A 24,680-nucleotide genomic window follows, 5' to 3' on the forward strand; every position below is an offset into this window, starting at 1 on the left:
ATCTATCTATCTATCTATCTATCTATCTATCTATCTATCTATCTATCTATCTATCTATCTATCTATCTATCTATCTATCATTTTACCGTAGCTGCTTCCTATGTAGAAATCTAGAGTACACTCAAAGGAGTTTTTCAAGAGACTTGGTATAACCTCTGTAAGGGCACAGGAGCAAATGGTGGCGCTTGTCGAACAGCGCCATCTGCCGGCAGAGCTTTGTTTTATAGTCAGTCTCATATCTAAACTAAGTCCGAATGGCAGAAAAAAGCGCGAAAGTCAGAAACACTTGCCTCTTGATACCCTCTTTATAGGTCACACTGTCTGTTTTTTACTCTATGGTCATAGAACTTTATGGATGTGGAAAACGCTGAATGTAAGTATTGTAGGGATTGATCGTGGGGACTTGCCGCGGTAATGGTTAAGCAGTAACCACCCGCATTGTAGGAAAGGCTTTGAAATCTGTATTTAGTATACACATTGGTGTTTAAAGAACTTATATAAATCTCTCTGTGTCTCTCTGTCTCTGTCTTTTTCTATCTCTATCTCCGTCTCTCTGTCTCTTTCTCACCCTCCTTCTCTCTCCATCCGCCCACTCCACGCATGCATGAATGCGTGCTCGTAATGTTTTAAACCTAAAACTGCTTTGAAAGAACGTCCGAGAATCCCTGGGGGAGAAATGTCCCATCTCTGGAGTATCCGCGGAAAAAGTTTTTGTTGTGGAAGCTCAGATGGCTAAGTAAAGTTATCTTCTTCTATATTGAGTTAAATAAAAGTTCAGGCCAATTTCCTTATAATTCATTTGTTCAAGTAAAATAGTTCTTGAACGAATGCTATGGAAAATTGTTCAGACTTTACTTGCTGGGTGCAGTGGAGCACATCTTTAACCGCAGCTCTCAGGGGGTAAAGAAAGGGATCTCTGTGAGTTCAAGGCCAGCCTGGTCTACAGAGTGAGTTCCAGGACAGCCAGGGCTACATAGTGTGAGCCTGTTTCTAAAAAAACAATAAAAACTTTACCAAATAACCTTTTTTTCTACAAGTTTATATAACTACCTTTATTCCGTGTACAAAATATGGCTGTTTCTTCATTACCAAAGTTACTGAATCTGTGATTAAATTAGCATTAGTTAAACAATTAATCATTTGTCTTTGGATAAAAAGAATATTAAAACTCCGATGTTCCAGACTTGGTGTATTTCTTCATTCTTCATTATAAAACAATCTATTTTGATCAAACTATGGTAAGGTGAGATGCTCTGGAATTGATGGGTTTGGGTGCCCTTCTGTACCTTGGTCCTTATTTAATTATTTTTATATCTGAATGGCCACAGTTACACTTCCTGAAAGTATGTTTTCACCCCCTAAGTCGGCGGGTATTTATGAAGAAATACATATAATTTTAATTTGCATTAATTCTTTCTAGAATTTTAATCTCTTGGCTTTACTATTTAGAGTTTTTGTTCACTACTTATCCCTTTAAGCTAAGGAGACCTTTCTCTTTGGGTGCAGTTTAGTCAGTTGACTGGTTTCTGTTATTGTAAAATAGCCCTTGTCTCAGCACCTCGGATAGGAAGGCCACGCCTGCCGCTTAGATGCATCCATAGAAGATCGAGAGAATAAAAATGATCCCAACTAGATAAAATTTAATAATCTGAACATTTTGTTATCTTTGAACTTAAAAGGACAATTTCTCAATGGAAAGACAAGTAGTAAAATACAATTTTCTTAAAGTGGAAATCTTTTAAAATATAGTAAAATCTCAACTATCGATTTGTGGATGGCACCAAATGTCTAGAACAGGACTAACCACCACTTACTTGGTGTTACCATTAGCTCTCCTTACTGAGTGCATAGTTACTTTCTGTCTGACTGATTCTGACTCCTGAACTACACCTGACATCTTTGAGACTCCGATCAGTAGCAACCCTAATCATCTGGTTGAGTCAATGAAGAGATTTTTAGACCCAAGAACTTGGAAAACATTCTCAACTGGAAGGAACTTGTGCAAATTTTAAAGGACTCTTTTGGAAGATGCAACTAGGAGTGTAGGATCTTGACTTAAATGACTAAGGACTCTGAAAATCATAGAGGCAGATAGCACCATATATAGCATATTATTATATTATATTATATATTATTATAATACATTCCTAAAAACACCCTGTGTTGGAGTAATTGTATTTATCTTGCTCTGTTGCAAGTTATAGTATGTTAACAGAAGGCTATTAATTTTTCTCCATGTAAGCCAAGCATCCACATTCATGAAGGTAGACATGGTTTCTTGAGAAAGCTATTAGAGTAGGGCTATGAAGGAGTAACTTCATAGTACTTTCCTGGTCTGTTTCCCACTCTCTGATGTTAACGATTTTGTCATTTATTTCTGCAGAGAAAAAGCAAATAAAACCAAAATTATATTAGGATAGAAGACATTTGGCCCCTTGTTTTTCAAGTGAGACAGCTCACCGGTGTGAAGAATATGCTTGGGGTGTAGAGGTCACTTTCCTTGTTCACTACAAGGGTGTGCATCTTAGGTAGAAAATGTAGCAAGTAGAAGTGAGAAGCAAAATTACTTATAATTACTATATTGGTGGTATCTTGCAGGAGAAAACTTACAATTTCTGTTCATTTTGTTTAATCTGGGGCAGGCTAATTGTCTTTTTTTTTTTTTTCTCTATCTTCTATATGTCCTCCACTGTCTAAAAAACACTAATAGGAACTTTGGTTCTGTGTAACTCAAACTCCACACTGACAGACACAGGCTTTCACTGAGATGTTACTAATCCCACAGATGCCTTTGTCCTCAAAGTCACTCTTAGCTGAGATTAACTTTAAAATATTTTCAGGCATCTCACTATGCTGTTAGATATGATAACAGATGGACCAGTGGCAGCTTGATTTATATCTGTCTGTTATAAAAACAAAAGGGATCGAATTTCATTCTTCTTACTTAGGCCAAGATGGTTTGTAAGTGCTAATGGGCAGTGGCTGTGAAGTGACCCAGTAAGAGCTGTGTCACCCAGGTGAGAGCAGATTTTGAGACTGTTGCAGTCTCTTTTAATTGGGCTCGATAACTATTCCATTAATCTGATTAAGTTATAATGTACTTAAAGTAAAAACCGTTATTTTTAGTGGCTATTTCTATAGTCCTGTAATCAACATTACCAACAGTGTATAGAGTACTTTGTTATGGCAAAATTTGTACCTGGCAATCTTGCCCATTTAGCCTAGCCATGATCTGATTTTTGTCCTTGCATTATTTTTTTAATGTACTGAATAACTGATTAAAAGCAGAATGCATTCAAGGCAGTTTGAAGCTTAGACCTAAGGAAGTCTTTGTACAGATTTGTTTATTAAATGTAACTGGAGAAGGATGAAGCGTGAAGCAAAGGCAACCTTGGCTTAGACAGCATCCTTGTTCCTTCAGATGTGAACGCTTTGTTACTGTGATCACTGGCTGGACAGATGCAAAGCTGTAAACTATTTGATTATTGGTTAAAATTATATTTAAAAAACCCTCAAACCCATTTATTCTCTTAGGTATAAGCCAATGTGATGTTTGTAAGAAAATATTTTAAGGAAAATCAACTCTCAAAATGACCTTTCAGACACACTCAAGTACTATGTAAAAAGGGATAGTTCATAAATATTTGTGTATACTTAAAAGTAAAACACTCACAAACATACATGATTAAAATTAAATCATCTAGAAAGTAAGACGATTTATTTACTAGACTTTGCCTGACATCTTAAGGTCATAGCCATGTTATGTCCCTGCCAAGACTGTTGCAACCTCTGTCTCCTTTTTACATGCTGATATAAGGAGATCCTGGGGAAGATGTGTGGTGTCCCAAAATCTGGAAATGGGGTTGGTGTCACTTAAGTTGTAAATGTAGACCAGGGCTGGCATGAAGGGCAGAAGTCGGCCGCTGCTGAGAGGGGTCTGTACAGGGGTGTGATGCTGGAGCCCTACAAGAGCCTGGAGTTCCTGGGGCACTGAATGATCAGACTTCACTTAAATTCCTGATGGAGCATAGATTTGGGCTGTGAAGGGTGGTAGAAGCCTTAATAGCAGTGAGAACCTCCTAGATGTCCATAAAGGGAGTAGGCTGGGGCTAGCCTACCCTTTTGTTGTAGTGGACTGAAGCTCTGGGTGTGGTTAGACCTGGCAGGGAATATGGGGTCTGCAGGAAGAATCTCTGGCAATTCACAGTTCCCAGGGCCCATGACAGAGTTCATAGTAAGCATAGGTGACAACTCATGAACTGGGCACCTGGTGCTCACTGCACAACTTGGAGAGTGCCTTTAAGGCAGTCTCCTTTAGGAGACCGAGGCTCCTCTAAGAGGCTTGGCTGATCTCCTCCTCTTCTAGACAGCTAAGCTTGCTTGAGAGTGGGTCTCAACACTTCTTACTGGTTATATTATCTTGAGGAGAAACAGAGCTAGTATACTGGTCTGTTTCAGTAACTTCCTGAAGCTCCTGAGTGGTTCACTTCCTGAACTCAACTGAGCTGAAGGATGGAATGTTTGCGTCTTGCCTTAAAAAAATCTAAGGTCTTGGGGCTAGAGAGATGTCTCAGTGGTTATGGTCACTGGCTGTTCTTCCAAAAGACCTGGATTTGATCCCCAAGACCCACATGGTGGCTCGCAATCACCAGGACCTCCAGATTCTGGGAAATCTGCTACCTTCTTCTGGCCTCTGATGGCTCCAGACACACACACACACACACACACACACACACACACACACACACACACGCACGCGCACGCGCACGCGCACGCACACGCACACACACGCACACACACGATGTGCAGATATATATATATATATATATATATATATGCAAGTAAAATATCCATACATATAAAAATAAAATAATTAGAAGAGAAAAAAAGAAAATCCTGTGTCTTGATAAGCTTCCCTTCAAGATGTATGGAGATGTCCCCCTGGAACAGTATGTGACTGAGTGCTACAGCAATCAATATAAGTGGTCCAAGCAAGGAGTGCCAGATGCCCATGATCCTACAGAGAACACTATCTCATTACCACCTTCCCACTGGCCATTCAGATCTCTCAAGGTGATAATCATGGGTCTATGAAGTCATCTGTTACTTTGGTGAGAGCCTGGATCAACTTGCTGCCTCCCTTGAGTGGCCCATGATCTCCCATTGGAAAAATATTATGACACCTCCATACCCAGCAACCTCTGAGCAGTACCTTAATATGATATCACTGTGCCTGGCACTCGGTATAGCCTCATGTTAACCAGCATAATGCACCCGGCACTGGGTATAGTCTCATGTCAGCCAGCACAATGTTGATCTGTATAGATTCTCAATATGTATTAATGCCTTGATCACTGTGCATATAATGTCACCAAAGAGGCCAGGCCTGTGACTGAGAACCACCCCTTCCCTCACTGAAGGAACTGAAGGCTTACAGGACTGAGTGATATACAATGACAGCTCTGTGGATGGTTTCAATTACAGGGATAAGCAAGACCCCACAGCTCAAGGCTGTAGTGCTGTCTGCTAAATCATGGCTTGTGGCATGAGGATCAGGAGAAGGCCAGGGTGAAATGGTTGTACAAGAAGGTGATGGGGGCCTGAGTGGTACCTAAAGAGCAACTCCAACTTGTTTTTCTCTAGTGTATACCAAGAGGCACCCACCCAGCTCTTCAAGTAGCAGGAGTTTGTTGCTTGGTACCTGAAGACTTACAGGGAGAAACCTCAGGACCACTTTGCTAAATGAAGCCTCAACTATCCAGAGAGGTGGTCCTACTTTGAGCAGAGTTGGGAGGCAGGATAATGACCTCTGTTGCATGGCATGTTTCTTTAAACTGTAACATGCCTTCCAAATTCAAACATTTGTTCAGGAAGGGAAAGGGTGGGCTAGTGTTCTATCACTGTGAAGAGACACCATGGGCATGACAGTGCTTACAAAGGAAAGCATTTAGTGGGGCTTATTTACAGTTTCAGAGGCTTACATACATCATGTAACATACAGACAGACATGGTGCTGGAGAAGTAGCCGAATATTCTACATCCATATCCACAGGCAGCAGGAAGAGAGAAATTCTGGACTCGGCATGGGCTTTTGAGACTTCAAAACCCACTTCCAGCAACATACTACATCAAATAGGGCCACACCTCCTAATCCATTCAAAGAGTTCCACCCCCTGGTGATCAAGCATTCAAATCTATGAAACTATGTTGGCCATTCTTATTCAAACCACTCAACTGACCCCCATAGGCTTATAGGCATATCATAATGCAAAAAACAAAAACAAAAACAAAAACAAACCCAAATCTGCATTCAGTTCAACTTCAAAAGTCCTCATAGCTTATGAGTCTTAAGACTGTTTAAAATTCCAAAGTCTCTTCTGAAATTCGTGTAATCTCTTAACTGTAACCCCTGCAAAATCAAAATAAAAAAGCAGATCAATATTTCCAATATACAGTGGCACAAGATACATATTGCCATTCCAAAAGGGACAAAAAGAAGCATAATGAAGAGATACTGGATCAAAGTAAGACTGACAACCATCAGGGAAAACTCCATATTTTGCATCTCCATGTCTGAAGTCAACGTACTCTTCAGCTCTCCAACTCCTATCAGCTTTGTTGATTGAAACACACTTCCCTCGCTTGGGCTAGTTCCACAACCAGTCCTCAGCTCTCCTTGACAGGTATTCTACAATTCTGGCATCTCCAACATCTTGGGATTTCCAACATAATCCAGGCTTCACCTTCACAGATTCATACAGTGCCTCTTTGGCCTCAATGCAGGGACACCCTCAATCTCACCCATGACTTCAGCAGCTTTCCTAAGCTGCAGTGGGAGATTCCACATCACCTTTCTTGTACCCTTGACTCTAAAACCAGAAGCACATGGCTGAAGCTTCCTGCCACGCTCTGCTGCTTGCTAGGGCTGGAACGTTGCCCCCTTGTTCAAATACATTTTCATCAGCTTTCTGCTTCTCATCATCTCCTTCACTGCTTAAGATTTTCTTTAATTCCTTTTCACAAGTTGGAAGCTTAGTTAGGTAAGGTCTTGCCCTGAAGTCCCCACTTCCTTTTTAGCATTCGGCACCACTTAGCATTAGTCATTTCTTTAAACTTTTTATCTCCTAGAGCACTGGAAATAGCTCCATTACACTTCTTGGTGTTCCTTTTCTCTTCAAACTATATATTTTCTATTCTTCCTTGCATAACTTGCTCCTCTTCATTACAGATCTGCTTAACAGTGGTGACTAATAATCACACAACATTTAGTACTAGCCTTTCTTGAAATCTCCTCACCAATGCTATTAATCCAAAACTCTTCAATTTAGCCTAAGGCAGTTTTTGTTTTGTTTGTTTTGTTTTTTTCTTTGCTTATTTGTTTTCTGACAAAGGCAGAGAGCAGCCACATTCTTTGCCAAAGTATCACAAAACAGTTTTTAGACCACTTACTATTATTTTTCTCCTCTGAAACTTCTTGAACTGGACTGAGTCATCATACTCTATGTTGTTCTCAGAACTGCTGTCTTCCACATTCCTACTAGTACTGCTCATAGGTTTTGCTTAAAGTGTTCAACTTCTTTTCTAAAAGTCCAAAAGTCCATATTTCACCAGTAAGCAGCATGATCAAGCCTATCATAAAAATACTGCATTCCCTGGAACCAACTTCCTGGATAGTGTTCTATTGATGTGAAAAGACACCGTGACCAAGACAAGGTTCACAAAAGAAAGCATTTAATTGGGGCTTGCTTACAGTTTCAGAGGTTTAGTCCATTGCCATTAGGGTGGAGAGCATGGTGGCATGCAAACAGACAAGGTGCCAGAGAAGTAGCTGAACATTCTACATCCATATCCACAGGCAACAGGAAGAGAGAAACTCTGTGCTTGGCATGTGATTTTGAGACCTCAAAACCCACCCCCAGTGACACACTTCTTCCAACAGAGTCACACCTCCTAATCCTTTCAAATAGTTCCACTAGATGGTGACCAAGCAATCAAATCTGTGAGCTTCTGAGGACCATTCTTATTCAATTCACCACACCCACTGAACCATCTGGCCAACTTCTCCCAGTATATTTCAAACAAATAGTATTCTGTTTATGAATATTTCACATTCAAAGAAATCTGTAAAGGAACCACATTACAACACTTCAACAATCTTTGTGCCTTTCCTATCATTCCTGGAAATACATACATACATACATACATCCTATCAGAATATACAGACAGACTATCATCATATGATCAGGGGGAGCTTGCCCAACCCTTACAAACTTTACAGGATGATGAATTCTCTTCATCACAATGTCTGGCCTTCCTGTCCTCAGTGCATCAGAATGGTCTGACTGCAAATCAGACCTATATTGGCTATTCCTCTGATCCATTGTAGTATCTAGTTACTGTAAACCCCTAGACTCTCTCTTTGACAGCATCCTCAGGTAGGATATGGAACTTCTCCAAGTGTCAGCTGGAGCCCTGCAGCTTGGAGGAATGTCCTCATCTAAGAGGGGTTTTGTTTGTTTCCATAGCTGGGCTGTGTATGAGTGCAGACACTGTTAGCATGTGAATTTTCATTTCTGTTCCTTTCAATACGTACCAATGATGGTCACTGGACAAGTCTGAGGTTTTGAAGGACATGCACACTTCTTTCTAAAATGTATACTGATTTTGTATTCATACCAGATTGCTCATGCCTTCTTCATGTCCTGTTGGACACTTACAATCTGTTATTGTTTTAACATAGCTATACTCACAGATGTGTTGAAACTGCAGGAGATTGCTGTTTTGTTCATCAATTCCTTGTGTAAGTTTAGAATCTAAGCCATCAAGGTGACATTTGTAGAAGTCAATGATGTCCCTTTCCCACTCATCTCCACAACGCTGTTGAGAATTGTAGACATGTTTTTCTTTCTCAAATTCCTAGAGATGCTCATATGCTCAGATCTTGCTATTGCTAGAACTTGACGTATTTATTGTCTCGTGCTCACTCAGATGGCCTGTGTTAAAGCTGAGGTAAGTGGTATGGACAATCACTTTCCAGGAGGATTTGGTGGAACTGGTGGTTTTAGTAGGGTCAGAAGCAAGAGTGCTCTCAGAAAGTGTTGACTTCACAGCCAGACTGTCAACAGGTCACTGTATTTTGTTCTGTTAGTTCTCTGGAGCAAATTGAGCAAAACTCAAAGTGGCAACAACTACTACAAGCAAATTAAGTAGGGATCAATGGCTTTTGAATGCTAAGCCCTTTTCTGTCCTTATCTTTGTAAATGGAGGCAGTTGCTTATAATAGCATATGAAACTGCAGGTTGGTTCTGGATTCTAGAGATAACTTGTATGGAATGTGTACTGGCTAGTTTTGTGTCAACTTGACACAGGCTGGCGTTATCACTGAGAAAGAAACTTCAGTTGAGGAAACGCCTCCATGAGATCCAGCTGTAAGGCATTTTCTCAATTAGTGATCAAGGGGGGAGGTCCTCTTGTGGGTGGTGCCATCTCTGGGCTGGTAGTCTTTGCTCTATAAGAGAGCAGGCTGAGCAAGCCAGGGGAAGCAAGCCAATAAAGAACATCCTTCCATGGCTTCTGCATCAGCTCTTGCTTTCAGACCTGCTTAAGTTCCAGTCCTGACTTCCTTGGTGATGAACAGCAAGTATGGAAGTGTAAGCTGAATAAACCCTTTCCTCACCAGCTGCTTCTTGATCATGATGTTTGTGCAGGAATAGAAACCCTGACTAAGACAGAATGATACAGTTAGACTGCCATATATGTTTCCATTCTTCCTCTCCTTCAGGATGCCTTAGTTTTCAGGGATGTGCACTGTGACAAAGCATCATGATCTTGGAAACTTATAAGAGAAGGCATTTAATTTGGAATTCACGTTAACAGTGGATTAGAGCCTATAACCATCATATCATACTGGGGAGCATAGGCAGGCAGCCATCATTCTGGAGCAGTAGCTGAGAGCTCACCTCTTGATCCATAAACATGAGGTGGAAAGAGCTAACAGAATTGTGCAGGAGGAAATTTGAAACCTCAAAACCCAACTCTAGAGACACAACACCTTTAACACACCACACCCCCAAATTCTTCCTAAACAGTCTTTCCAACTGGGGACCAAGCTTTCCAACATATAAGCCTACAGGAGCCACTCTTATTCAAACTACAACAGAGATTTAGAATAATTTTCTAGTTATGTGGCAAATTGGCCCAAGCAGAGTTTACTGCCAAGTATAATTAAATATTCCAAACTCATATATGTGATTGTTTGCTGAGGTCCAGTGTATAGAGGTCTTTCTGCTCACTTTTGCCTTTTGAGAGACTTGGGAAATATGTAGATAATTTTTAAGCTTGTTGTCCATGGATGAAGGGAGACTCAGGAGTCTTCTCTATCAGGAAGTCTTAAGTAAATTCCATTTGTGACCTTTTTGCTTATTTTTTTTCCTTAGTCAGGTATGTAGGTGTATAAAATACCTGTGCCAAAAAATTTTTTTGCTGATAAGTCATAAAGAAATTTTTAGAAAGTAATTATTTGAGCATATAATGTTCCTATTTGCTACTAATAAAAGCAACTTTGCATACTAGCAGATAACATTTTTTTTGTTCTAACACAGTGGAACTCAAACATATATCACTTTGGTACTTAAAGTATATAGTATACTGGATAGTTTTATGTCAACTTGACACAAGCTAAAGTTTTTTTGTAAAGGGACTCCCAAGAAGGAAAATGCTCCCACTAGGTTCGCCTATGCATAAGACCGTGATGCATTTTCTTGACTGGTGGTTGATGTATGAGGGTCCCAACTCATTGTCATTGGTGCCACATCTATGTTGGTGCTGTAAGGAAGCTGACTGAGCAAGCCATGAGGATTGAGCCGTAAACAGAACTCCTTCATGGCCCCCTGCCTCCAGATTCCTGCCTTTCAAGCTGTAAGATGAAAGAGAACGTTTCCTTGCCAAGTTGCTTTGATCATGATGTTTTATCATAGCAATAGAAACCAAATTAAGGCAGAAGTTCGGTATCAGAGATTGGGGAATTACTGTAAAAGACTTGACCCTGCTTTGGGGAGAATCGTGAATGGACTTTGAATTTGGGCTGGAAACCCCCTGAGTGCTCAGAGCATCCCCAGTCACCAACAGAGAGGCTTTCTCCTACAGCATGTGGCAAAAAAATGCAGAGACCCACAACTGCATAACATGGATAGAGTGAGACATTATGGAACACTCGGTCCTAAATGGTATGTCTCCATCAAATCCTTCTCCTCGGGGTTCAGAGAAATCTGTGGAAGAGGAGGCAGAAAGATTTTAGGAGCCAGAGGAAATGGAAGACACCAAAGAAATTTTTTGTTGTTGTTGTTTTTGTTTTTGTTTTTTGAACACAGCAGGACTGACAGACATGTGAATTCACAAAGATTGTGCTAGCATGCACAGGGCCAGCACAGGTGGAGTCCCAGTGCCACCAGGAAGTGGACACAAGACCCTATCCCTAATCTAGAAGTTATCTACAATTCATGACTGCTTGCAAAAAAAAAATTAGTTGTCTCCGATGGAGTCTCACTGGTATACAAACTACACTTAAGGGCAAGTCCCATGCAATAATAGATAAGACAAAACAAATTCAGTGTTACCAGGCAGGGCGGTGGTATAGTGGTTTGTTTTGTTGTTTGTATCTCACAAGACTTTGTCTGGGATTTTTTTTTTATAAACTTACAGATCTTATTATGGTTTCCATATGTTTCTGTGGGTGTTCTGTGTCTTTGAGTGTGTGTGCCTAGGTGTTTGTATGTGTTTCTTGTTCTGTTATTTTTGCTTTCTTTTTCCTGTTTTTTATTGTTTTGGTTTTTTTACCTATTCTGGTTTGTTTGTTTTTATGTTATCTGAGTTTATCATCATCATCATCATCATCATCATCATCATCATCATATGCTTGTGTGTATTCTAATGAGCAAGAGAAAAAAAGGGTGACTTGGGTGGGTGAGGATATGAAAAGGGCCTGGGCAGAACTAGGGAAGAAGAAACTGCCATCAAAATATAGTGTATGAGAGAAAAACTATTTTCATTTGAAAATAGTAATTAGGCATCTTTCATGACACATTAGCTAGAATTGACAAAGTACTGGATTTCTCAAGGTCGGTTGTGTAATTTTCTCAAAGAATTCTAGCTAGGCAGTAACAAGCTATTTTCTATTCGTGTAGTCAACCTGTCAACATAAATGCACCACAAATATATAAGCTGGAAATTTTAAAGAAAAAGGGATGGGGATTATTAAATATGTGGCTTAAAATGCTTTTAAAAAGCATCAATATTTTCAGACATGTGGTTCATCTTAAAACCTTTAAAAGGAGACACTTTCTATTTTTAGTTGACACTCTCTGTTCCAGGCAAATGCATGAATTCACCTTTCTTGTGCCTAAATATTTACTCAGGTTTGAACAATTCATGTCTTAACCTATGTGTTTACAATAATAGACCTGCCAATTACTTTTGTTTTCAAGATACCACCCCTTTCAAATTTTGATTTACCTGTTTTTCTTCCCCAATTTAGAACAAAAAAAAAAAAAAGGAATAAGGATTTTGTATACATTTGAGTTTGAGTATCTGACAAAAATAAGAATCTTTTTACCTTAACTTAAGGGCGATAAAATAGCTTTGGTCAGAGCTAAAAGCAAACATTTGATATTTTAATAATTAGCATTCACCAGATTTTCCATCTTCAAATCTTAAAGCATTACTTGACACACAAGCCAGAAACAGTTTCTTATCTCTGGCACCAATAGTCTTCTAGATTGTTCTTCGAAATGCTGTTACTCAAAGGAAATAGATCTTGATGAATTTGCATATTTAATAGTAAGTCAATTTGACCCATATTCTTTGGTAGCTTTAAGTTGTGCCACACATGCATGAACCAAATGGGCTTTCATTAAACAAGAAACATTCACATTGATTTATAAATACCACAAGAATGGAAGCAATTTGGAATGAAATAAAATATTAGTTGCAACTGATTTTTTAATTTACTTTAAAAAGTAAACTACAAAAATTTATGGTCAGGTTACATTTAATGAATATTTGAAAAATAAGTTTCCATAGCTAAAATTAAAAAATACAACAACAACAGTTTCTTTGTAAAAATGTTGACCTTGCAAAAAACATGGCTCACACAAGGTACATGGCAATATGTGAAGGAATATTTCAAACAACAAGTGAGAGACATGATGGCATTGGAAATAAATAATTACTTTTATATTCTTCTCTAGATTCTGAACTCAAGACTCGGGAAGGATTCCCATGCTTGTCTCAGGGAGCATTCCTGATTTTTGCATCACTTACTGTCCCTAGTGAAATGTGGGTGCCTCTCTACGCACTACCCCTCCCTATGGCTTGTGAAGAAAAGAGGGGGGCTTCTCTATGTCCCACCTCTCAGATTCAACTAACAGATGCTCTTGGGATGCATTCCTCCAGGAAGAAAAATAAATCAACAATTAGCTTGGGTCACATGCTGCTATTTGCTTATTAGAAAGAATTAATTTTGCAAGTGAACGGAGAATATTTAATTTGAAACAGGTGCTTGGGCTGTAGTAGCTGTGAATTCTTTCCTCTTTCCTCCAAACAAATACCAAGTATGGGCAACTTTGGGAATTTTTTTTTTAAAAAATGTCTTCCAGCTTTGAAACTGTTATGATGAGCACAGTTGAAATTGGAGCAGTAAGCTAAAATATTGGTTATAATTTGAAAAGAACGAAACCTTTAAAAGTTACATTCACATAAGTCCTGGTTCATCATATGGCATCGTATGGCACAAGCGCACACCTTTCATGTGGTAAGGGAGCAAGAAGGCCAGATGCCAAGACCGGCTTCATTCACGTGTAAATGAACCATTGCAGATTGTGTGCAAACAGTCATTTTTACCTTATAAATCCACTTCATCTTTTAATGAAAGGTTTCCCCCCCCCCTTGGAAAAGGAAGCTGTTTTTGACTTTTTTAGAAGTAGTTGAAAATTTTGGTATTCAAAAAATTCTCTTTTTTCCCCCAGTCTTCTCAGGAAGCACGAGCAAGCTCTGTGAGCTGATACTTCTCCTCTCGCCCTCTCAGCTCAAGGGCTGGCTTGTGCCGTGTTGTGAGACTGTGTTTCAAAATAGATAGATGAGAGAGAGAGAGAGAGAGAGAGAGAGAGAGAGAGAGAGAGAGAGAGAGAGAGAGAGAGAGAGAGAGAGTGCTTGAGACTTTGCCGTCCCATGTGGCTAAGGCTGGTAGAACAGTGGTATAATGCGGTTTTCTAGTTAAGGTGTGGTGAACTCTCAAGTATAAGCTGCCTTGCAGTTTGGACGTAGAAGCATGAAGGATAAAATAAAAAACACTTTCTTCATAAACCTTCCTTTAATAATAATAAAAAACGAAAAAAAACATTTTATGTTCTATCATCCGACTTGTTGGCGTTTTGCTTTTCTTGTTTGTTTATTTTGAGACTAGGTCTTTCTATGTAGACTATGCTGGCCTTGAACTCACTGAGATCTACCTGCCTCTCCTCCTGAGGCTGGAGTTAAAAGTGTGCAACTAAGCTTAGCAGATATAGATGCATTTTTAATAACAGCATAATTACTTTCCACTCCCAAAAGAACAGGTATGATTAATTTATAATTAGTACATAAAACACCAAATTTTCTACATTAGACTCAAACTAAGTTTGAAAACATTTTATACTTGAAATAACATAACATGGGATGATATGAATTCTCCATTCTCTGAATAAAATCTATAATTCTTTTTACCAAGCCTGGAAGAACATTTATTTTTTCTATAATATCCAGGATTAGAAAACATTTATCTCCTCAAACAACACAGCCAGTGGTGATCTGGTTATGTTTCAGCATACATTTAATTAGTTCATTTTGGAAATTCTAGGCTGTGTCTTGAGTATTTGATGGTAAGATTAAGTCAGAGATTTGGCTGAAAATCTCCTCTGCAGGGGACAGTGTCATTTGGACAAAGCAGCACCCTGCAGAATGGGAAAAAGGTTTTGCCAAGTACTTATTCAATAGAGGACTAATATCTAAAACATATAAATGACTCTGAAAACTGAATGTCAAGAAAACAAATAGCCCAACTTTAAAAAGTAGAATATAGATATAAACAGTGAATTCTCAATAGAGGAAACTCAAATGTCTGAGAAACAAAGAAATATTCATCATCCTTAGTAATTGGGAAAAGGCAAATCAAGACTCCTTTGAAATTTCATTTTACACCTGTTAGAATGGGTAATAGCAATAAAAAGAGTGGAAACTCATGCTGGCAAGAATGTGGAATAAGGGAACACCCATCCATTGCTGGTGGGAGTGCAAACTTGTACAACCACTGTGTAAATCAGTATGGTGATTCTTCAGAAAGCTGGGAATCTGATCTACCTCAAGACCCAGCTATACTGCTCTTGGGCACACACCCAAATGATGCTGCATGTTACCACAGGCCATTTGCACAACCATGCTCCCTGCTGCTCTAGTCATAATATCCAGAACTTGCAAATGACCTACATGTTCCTCAACAGAAGAATGGATAAAGAAAAATGTGATACATTTACAACTTGGAGTATTACTCAACTGTTTAAAAAAAAACAAATCATGAAATATGCAGGTAAGCTGATATAACTAGAAACACTCACCCTGAGTTAGGTAACCCAGACCCAGAAAGATTAATACGGTATGTATTCACTTATATGTGGATATTCACTATTTGTTTGCTTGTTTTGTTCTGTTTTGTTTTGTTTTGCTTTGAGACTGGTGCAGAACTTGTTTTGTAGACCAGGCTAGCCTTGCACTCTAAGAGCTATGCCTGCCCTGCCTTCCTCCCTAAGTGTAGGGACTAAAGGCGTGCACCTCCATGCCTACAGGGGATTTCTTCCTAGTGCCCCACAGCTGCAGGTGATTAAGTCCCTATTGGCTTGAAGGCAAACTCGGGTCAAATTTATGAAAATACCTTTTGAGTTGGAGTTCTGTTTATCTGCTACTATCTTCTGAGCATAGTGAAGTTTAGGGAATAGAAAGCCTGTAAGCCTGCACTGTAACTTGATATAAACTATGTCATCCATTTATGGGATTCAGGATAACTGACTGTGTACTGAATTCCACTGTGACTCCTGGCATGGCTTGTAGAAGTAAGAAGATCCAGCTGGCTATTTGGAGGTCGACATCCCATTGGACTTGACAGAAGACACTGCCATGATTTCTCCAATGACATCAGAGCCCTGGGACTCCTTAGCCATACTTTGGACTTTTGCCAGACTGAAGGGCAAGCATAAATCTCACTGGGGAGCAAGTGTGCCTGTACCTCTAGGCTAGTGTTGGGTTTCTGTGTGTGAGAGAGGATTTGTGCCCAAGGTGAGGGTGACCCCAGCTCTAGCCCCATTCTCAGCTTTAGTACAGACCAACTCAACTGCAACTGTGGCCAGATACTGCTCAGGTGCACTAAATTCTCATTTCCACCAGGTGGCAAGCCAGGCCTGCTATGCACATCCTCGTGCATTTATGAAGACTGTTTGCCTAAAGAGGTCCTACAAGCACCACCATTAGTGTCCCCTCCTCTTGTGTGGGGACCATCTTTACACAAGGGACAGAGCTGTGGCCAGAAAGAGAGAAAGGTAGAAAATTTAAAACCCCGTGACTAGCAAAAATTAGATTTTGGGATGATGCCCTATTCTATCACACTATGATACATTGTAAGTTTTAGCAAATAGTCCCTGATATAAAGACATGAATACAGAAAAGGAAGGAGTGAATTATCACTGTCTGCAGGATGTATGACACCACTTCTGAAAAACACAAGGCTGATCATGAAAAAGACACTGTCAAGGATAAGGAAAGGTTGTGAGCTGATTGAACATTATTATATATGAATTAATACATGGGTTTTGAACTTGTTGTTTACTTAAGCAAAAACACATCATAACAGATATTGAACTAAAGACTCCATGTATTTCCATTTTTTTAAAAAAAGTCATGTCTGTTATTGCTGTCTGTAGCATACATGCACAAGTGTAAATGCACAGGGTGTCATGTGAACCTGTTCCCAAAATGTACTGCTACCTGCATGCAGAACTCTGTCCTTCCCAGATGATAACCCGGACACCTCAGCCGCGGAGGGTACTACTACTTCCAAGTTGCTTCAGGTTGACAATGTTACATGCAACATGTGGTTTGATGTTTGTGTCTAATTCTAAACCACCCGTGCGTGCACACACACACACACACACACACACACACACACACACACACACACACACAGAGTATGTTCTGCAACTCTTCTTTTCCTTACCATGCCTTTCCCTTCCACCCTTCCCTGCTCCGTGGACCATTTTGGATGTTTCCTAGAAACTCCTGCCATTATTCCCCAGAACCAAGCAAACCTGCAACTACACACATTCCAACCTCCCTCCACAAATGACAGCACCCTGTGGACACTGCTCTTCTCCTTGCTTTGTTACCTACCCTGTCTCAGAGCAGCCCTCCTTGCTGCCTCTGCTTTGACAGTGAGTGTGATGTGGGTCTTTGCCACAAGAGGGCAGAGGCGGATCGCTTTCGGAGGAAGGAGTTGGGTGAGCCTCTCTGTCCAGTATGCTGCTTAGCCTGATGAGACTGGCCATGGGGGATTTTTCCTTCTGACAGTAGCAGTCAGCAAGCAGTACCTTGTCCTGTCTACTGGTGTGAGTTTTGAGCTAGCCAGAAATATCCCTTGGTTCCATGCTTTCCAGTTACCACTTGGAGCAAGTGCAGAAATGAAAAAGTGAGAGATATTCTGGGTAGATGAAAAATCACTGAAAACTCATTCTTTTTAAAGTGGTCAAAGGTGAAAGAGTTCATTACATCAGATTAATCTAAATCCTCACAAGCAATGACTTTAAGATGGTTTCACAAGGAAGCTGATGACTTTGACTATACATGAAATAATTTGTGAGAAAAGTCCACTGCTTGGGCATGTAGATCAATGGAGTAGAATGGAATGGAGACTAGAATAGAATACCCAACTACAAATACAGCCAAATGCCACTAGCTGATTCTTGATTAGAGGAAGAAGGAGGAGGAGGAGGAGGGGGAGGAGGAAAGAAAGAAAGAAGGAAAGAGAGAGAGAGAGAGAGAGAGAGAAAGAAAGAAAGAAAGAAAGAAAGAAAGAAAGAAAGAAAGAAAGAAAGAAAGAAAGAAAGAAGAAAAATACATAGTGAAAGAAAGAAAGAAAGAAGAAAAATACATAGTGAAAGAAAGAAAGAAAAAAGAAAAATACATAGTGGAAGAAATACACTACATGGTGTTTTGAATGAGAATGGCCATCAGGGGCTCATATGTTTGAATTCATAGCCCCAAGTTGGTAGAGCTGTTTGGGGAAGGATTATGAGGTATGATCTTGTTGAAGGAGGCATGTCACTAGAGATGGACTTTGAGGTTTCAAACACACACACCATTCCAAGTTAGTTCTCTGCCTCATGCCTGTGAATCATGGCTACGTGCTCAGTCACGGCTCCAGCACCGTGCTTGCCTGCCTGACTCCATGTACCTGTGGTGATGGTCAGAGACTCTAACCCTCTGCCACCATGAGCCCCAAATTAAACACGTTCTTTTATAAGTTGCCTTGGTCACGGTGTCTTATCACAACAGAAAAGTAACTAAGACTCAGTTTCTTCAACAAGTGGGAAGACTTGAGAGCCAATTTTGGAAGAATGAAATTGTCTCCTTGTCTCTGGGGCTGAATGAAAATCAACTCAAAATAAATGAGAGTCCGTAAGAGAAGACTAGCAACTCTGAGACTGTTAGAGGGGGGGGAAAGGAAAATAAGTCGGAATAGAGTCATGGGCTATAATAGCCCTTTGGGGTTGTCTCATATTTAACCTTGTCTACACTATGATGGTCTGGGGGCTCTCCTGATGCTATCGTGTTAGAAGCAAGCTTATAGTTTAACCAGTTACAATTAGCCATATTAGAAGGACATATATAAAGGAAAGACAATATTGTTTCACAAATGTTCCTAAAGGGCTTCAAGTGGCTGGCTGGACTGCTGTGACTGGCCCAGAGACTGGTCTTTGGTCCTGTCTAACTTGGCCATCTCACATGCAGCTGGAAGCCCTATTGTTTGTCTTCCTCAGCACTGCAGAGTTTGCGATTTAAACCCTTGATCTTTCTTTTAACTATAACCCTTGATCTTCTCGGTAACATCTGTGAGCTGCTTTTAATTTTCACCCTGCACACTTTCTTTTCCCTTAATACCTACTGACAGTTTGCTCCTGCTTCAGTATAAGCCAACTATACTGCTCCTGAGTATTTGCTCTAAGGACTTCTAGTCAATGTAAGTGTTTAGTGCAGCACTGTTTACAACAGCTAAGCCCTGGGAGCAGCCTAGGCATCTCACAACAGAGGAACGGAAAAAGAAAATGTGGATTATATGCACAATGAGTTATTTTAATCATAAAGCACAATGAACTTGTGTATTTGTATTATGTAAAATGGATACAACTGGAGATAAAGGAATTAAGCCTGTCTCAGAAAAACAAATAACACATGCTCATTTTGGTTCTGTTATATAGGTGCATGGATGTTTTCCTATATGCAAGTGTACCACAAGCATGCCTGGTGCAGAATCAGGCTAAGAGAGGGTGTTAGATGCTCTAGTGCTGGAGTTACATATGGTTGTTAGCCATCATGTTGGTGCTGGGAATCAAACTCAGATCCTCTGCAAGAAGATCAAGTGCTTAACCACTGAGCCATCTCATCAACCCTAATATTAAATGCTTTATCTCATATGTGGTTTCTAGGTTTTGTAGTAATATGTAAAAGCCTATGTATATGTATGTACACACACACACACACACACACACACACACACACGAAACTGTCCAGAAGGATAAGAGGACTAACAAGAGAGGCAAGAAAATGGAGCATCATAGTTTTGGGGGGCAGGTTTTATGCCCAACATACATACAGTAGATGTTTGTATAAAAATTACATGTATATAATTTATACACACATTTGAGTGTATACACACACACACACACACACACACTTATGGGATATCGCCAAGATGGCTCAGCAGGTAGAAGAACTTCCAATACAAGTCTGATGACCTGAGTTCAATCCTTGGGACCCACAGTGGAAAGTAAGGGCTGAAAAATCATGGCACATTCACCCATACACAGTAATAATTAAAAATTGTTTAATTAATAAGCATTTGGGAGGTAGGGGTACAAGCATCAGGAATTTAAGATAAACCCCTCCAATTTCAATTCTTCTCCAATAGCCCCAGAACCAGGTTAGGCTACACGAGCTCCTATTAAAAACAATGACTACTGTATCATATTAGAGTGTTTAGATTGGAAATTAAACTTTTTAATAGTGTGGTCAGGCAGAGGCCACAACAAATATTAAGTTAAAACAACATCAAATTATTGGTTCTTTAGTTTAATAATATTTACATATCCTTTCAAAGAAAACTCTATTACTGAGTTAAAAAGAAAACCAGAACCCCGTAAATATGGAAATTTGGTCCATAAAAATATGGGAAGTTGGTCTATAATTTAAAAATGTGTTTCATCTTGTTCAGGGGGAGATGTCGGGGGTGAGTTTCTGAGGGTGTCCTCAGGTGTCTGTCTTTCCTGACTGTTTCCTCTCTCCATCGCTGATCCTCTCTGCCTTGGCATGAACTGCTCTGCTCTCTCCTACTGTGTCCTGCAATCAGGGTAGACCAGAACCCCCAAAATCACGAGCCCAAGTTAACTGTTGCTCTCTTAATTCATCACGTATTCTGATCACAGAGACAGTGAAAGCAACATAATGTTTAGTGAACCATCAAGTTACGTGTTTTGAACATGGAAACAATGGAGGCCAGGGCTTGGCTCAGGAGATAGGTCGGTTGGTATGGTGTTTGCTCTGTGAGTACCAGGATCCAAGAAGCCCCAGAACTCATGTACAATAACATGATAGTATGCCTTTGGAATCTCAGGGGATGTGCAGACAGGTAGATCACTTGGAGCAGGTTAATAAGCCGGCCCAGCCTAATAATTTAAGCCTGGGCCCAAGGATGAGTTTGGACTCAGAAAGAGAACAGATGGCACTTGGGTAATGGCAACAGGATTCGACCACTGACCTCAATATATGTGTACCCATTTTCACCCACTTCCACATGAACACCAACACACATAAATACCCTTGAACATAACACAGAAAACATAAAAGGGGGAAGTCCTGTCTCTCAAATAAATTCAATCTTTAATTGCAAAGTATACTTCAATAAAATTCAAAACATTTCCAGAAAAAGAGAATACAGTTTTCAGGATCCTGGAGAGGGTGATGTGCACACACTCTTATAAAGAGTTCAGAGGTGATGGGGGCCGGTGCTGTGGCTGAGTAAAGAACTCTGTGTGGGAAGCTCGAAGAACATCTCTACATCAAAAGCAACCCTGACTGACCATTGAGGTTCATGCTCACTGGGTACCAAGTACCCACCTCTCATTCAATTCTCCAAGACACTAGAACTGCTTAGACTCCAGGCCAGCCAGCAGATCCCAAACTCAGCTCCCTCTCATTCCTCATCCGTCCACCTGGAGATACAGTCTACCAATTCTGTTCCTTTAGGAACCATGCAAAAAGAGCCGTGATGGCTGTAGAGATGGCTTAGCCTGTAAGAGCACTTACTGCTCTGGCAGCAAACCTGAGTTTGGTCTCCAGCACCCATGTCAGATGACTCACAACAGGCTCTGTAATTCAAGCTCCAGTGTGAGCAAAAGCCTCTGGCTTCCTCAGGCACCTACACTCACATGCACCCCACTATCACCACCACATAAAACAGCATCAGCATCCACAACAACAATAATAACTGAAGAGAAAAGTGGCCAAGGAAGAGCAGCATCATTGGATTAGTAAGGGGATCAGTTGTGTTGCCCCTAGGGCAGGCTCCCCACTATGTGGGCATAATTTGATGCCATAGGAGAAAGGTGTTGTCTCTGCTTGTCCCATCAACCCGCAAGAGCCAACGAGAAGATGAGCTCAAAAGTCCAATCGTCTGGCTTTTTAGAATCCTGTCTCAAACTGTGTGGAGGACTGAAGGTGATGAGGCTGCCATTGGACCATGTAGGTGAATGAGTAATTGAGGATTAAACAGAGAAAAAGGACTTAAAGACAAGGACAGAAACACACACACACACACACATACACACACACACATGTGCACACATACACGTGTACAGATACTCACAAGCACGCATATGCACACATACATGTACACCCATGCACACTCACACACATCACACACATACATACACATGCACACACCACACATACATATACATATCCCATACAGGCTAACAGATACAAATCTTTTGTGATGGATGAATAGATATCTACTCTCCACACATTGAAGGACTAAGAATGTGGTCAGACCACATCTAAGGTCCATAGCAGTTTTCCCTGTTCGGCTATAACTATCTATCTAATGTACCCACCAATATATTTTAGAAAAAGTCTTGATTTGTGGCTTTCTTTGTCCTGTTATCATAAAACCACCAGAAAACTACATTCACAGTGGAACGTGGAATTTGAGGTACCCTAAGTCTGTGGTTTAGGGCTATAGTCTCTCATATTTGGCTCCAGAATGAAATATCTGTTACTCGTTTGAGATGATGGTTGTGTTTCTGTGTCTCCAATCCCTTGTGCAAGCATCGCGGCTTCGGGCTTTATCTGCTGCCATTGTCCACACCCCCCTCCGAGGCACTCCCAGAGCCACCCCGCGATCGCATTTATCAAAAATAGAAGAAGAAAAGAGGGACAAACTCTTCTAGCAACCGTTAGAGGTGTTAACTTGAGAGCTACAGAAGTGGGGTACATGGCTTAAGCTAAGCAAAAGAGCATCTCAATGAGAAGCCAGAGCCACAGTCTCAGGCAGGTCTTCTGATGAATGCCAACTCTGTTTCCTACTCATCCTTACTGAAAAGATTTTTATTGAAGTCAAAGATCTGGTTTGATCTGAGTCCAGCTCCTTAGAGGCTGCTGTGGGCAAGGGCTTAGAGTTGTGTGTCTACTGGGCCACCGTTGACATTGATGCCAAAATCACATTTATCACAGTGTCGTGATTTGCTATGTTTCTCAAAATGTTACATACAAAGATTTATTAAATATTAAATTCCCCAGTCTCCCATCTTCATTCTTCCCCTGCCACACCACAGCGATAGCACTCCATTTATCTCCACCAGAAATTTTTATGTAAGGAAAACTACTAAAATATGTTTCCAAGATGGTGACCAAGAGGAGCAGTATCATAGTACAGCTGGCCAGACAGCAAAGTATCCCGGGAGTCAGGGCTGTGGCACTTCCTTTAGCGATTCCAGCAGGGAGGGGTGAGAGCAGAGGAGGGGATGTAGCAGTTCTGATGCTGCCTCACTGCTTCTGAGCTCAGCAGCCCAGGGTCTAGTCTCCCTGCAGCCCCGGGGCTTCTTACTCTGCCTGCATTGAGGCGAGAGCCCAATGAGGACTCAGCTGAAGGTATGCAGCAGGCTAGGGCTGGTAGAGTACTATGAGAACCCAGAGCCATAGGATGGCAGGCCTTTCTATGCAGCTCAGCAGCCTGCTCAGGGCTGTCTTCACATGTCAGGCAGCTAAGGCCTGGGCTACTTACACTCAGCTCCATCCCTCAGGCATCCTCCTAAGCCAGAGTGGGGCGTAGGATCACATTTCCAGATTGCCCATATGTGTGGCCAGTGCCTGGATGTATTTTGCTCTGCATCTGTGACGTCTATGCCAAGATTATTGAGCGTCATACTTGTCTACCCAAAGAGATCACCTGTCTCTCTGCTAGCTTGTGGTATCACACACCGAAGGAGCTGCCAGGCGGCTCTGTCCACTGGGAATTGTGAACGTGACACTTTAAAAGAGGCATACAAAGGTCAGCAGCAATGATAAATCGAAGCCAGACAACTAGAGTAAAAACTCTGTAAGACCAGAAGCAAATGGCACAACTACCACCATTCACAAAAGTCAACACAGAGATTACAGGTGCTATGGTAATGCAGTTACAAAAGGCAATAGAGAACTTACGAGTTCTATAATAAAATTATTTTTTAAAGAAAGTAGAAATAAAGAAAGGGCATATGGGAAAATCAAACTTTGCGAAGAGAAAAAGAAGACATCAGAACTAAGGCATGAAGTGAAAGGGCAGGGGCTAGGCGTGGCAGTGTGGAGTTGGTGGTAGGTATCTGTGCTGCCCACAGTTCCATTCTGTACTGACTGGCTTTGTGTGTTACCTTGACACAAGCTGGAGTTATCACAGAGAAAGGAGCCTCCCTTGAGGAAATGCCTCCACGAGATCCAGCAGTAAGGCATTTTCTCAATTAGTGATCAAGGGTGGGAGGGCCCATTGTGAGTGGTGCTATCCCTGGGCTGGTAGTCCTGGGTTCTATAAGAAAGCAAGCTGAGCAAGCCAGGGGAAGTAAGCCAGTAAGCAGCTCATCTCCATGGCCTCTGATTCAGCTCTTGCCTCCAAGTTCCTGCCCTGTGTGAGTTCCTGTCCTGACTTCCTTTGGTGATAAAGGAAGTGTAAGTGAATACATTCTTTCCTCCCTAACTTGCTTCTTGGTCATGATGTTTTGTGCTGGAATAGAAACCCTGACTAAGACAAATTGGTATCAGAAGTGGAGTACTCTGTGACAACCTGACCGTGTTTTGGGAGA

General features: G+C 40.9%; 1 protein-coding gene across 1 annotated transcript in view; it reads right to left on the minus strand.

Annotated features, from left to right (window-relative positions):
• The window catches only part of Spink13 (serine peptidase inhibitor, Kazal type 13 (putative)), a 123,578-nt gene that overhangs the window by 51,262 nt on the left and 47,636 nt on the right, over positions 1-24,680 (minus strand). The window lies entirely within an intron of this gene.

The sequence above is a fragment of the Mus pahari genome, chromosome 15 (assembly GCF_900095145.1).
Source record: "Mus pahari chromosome 15, PAHARI_EIJ_v1.1, whole genome shotgun sequence".
NCBI lineage: Eukaryota > Metazoa > Chordata > Mammalia > Rodentia > Muridae > Mus > Mus pahari.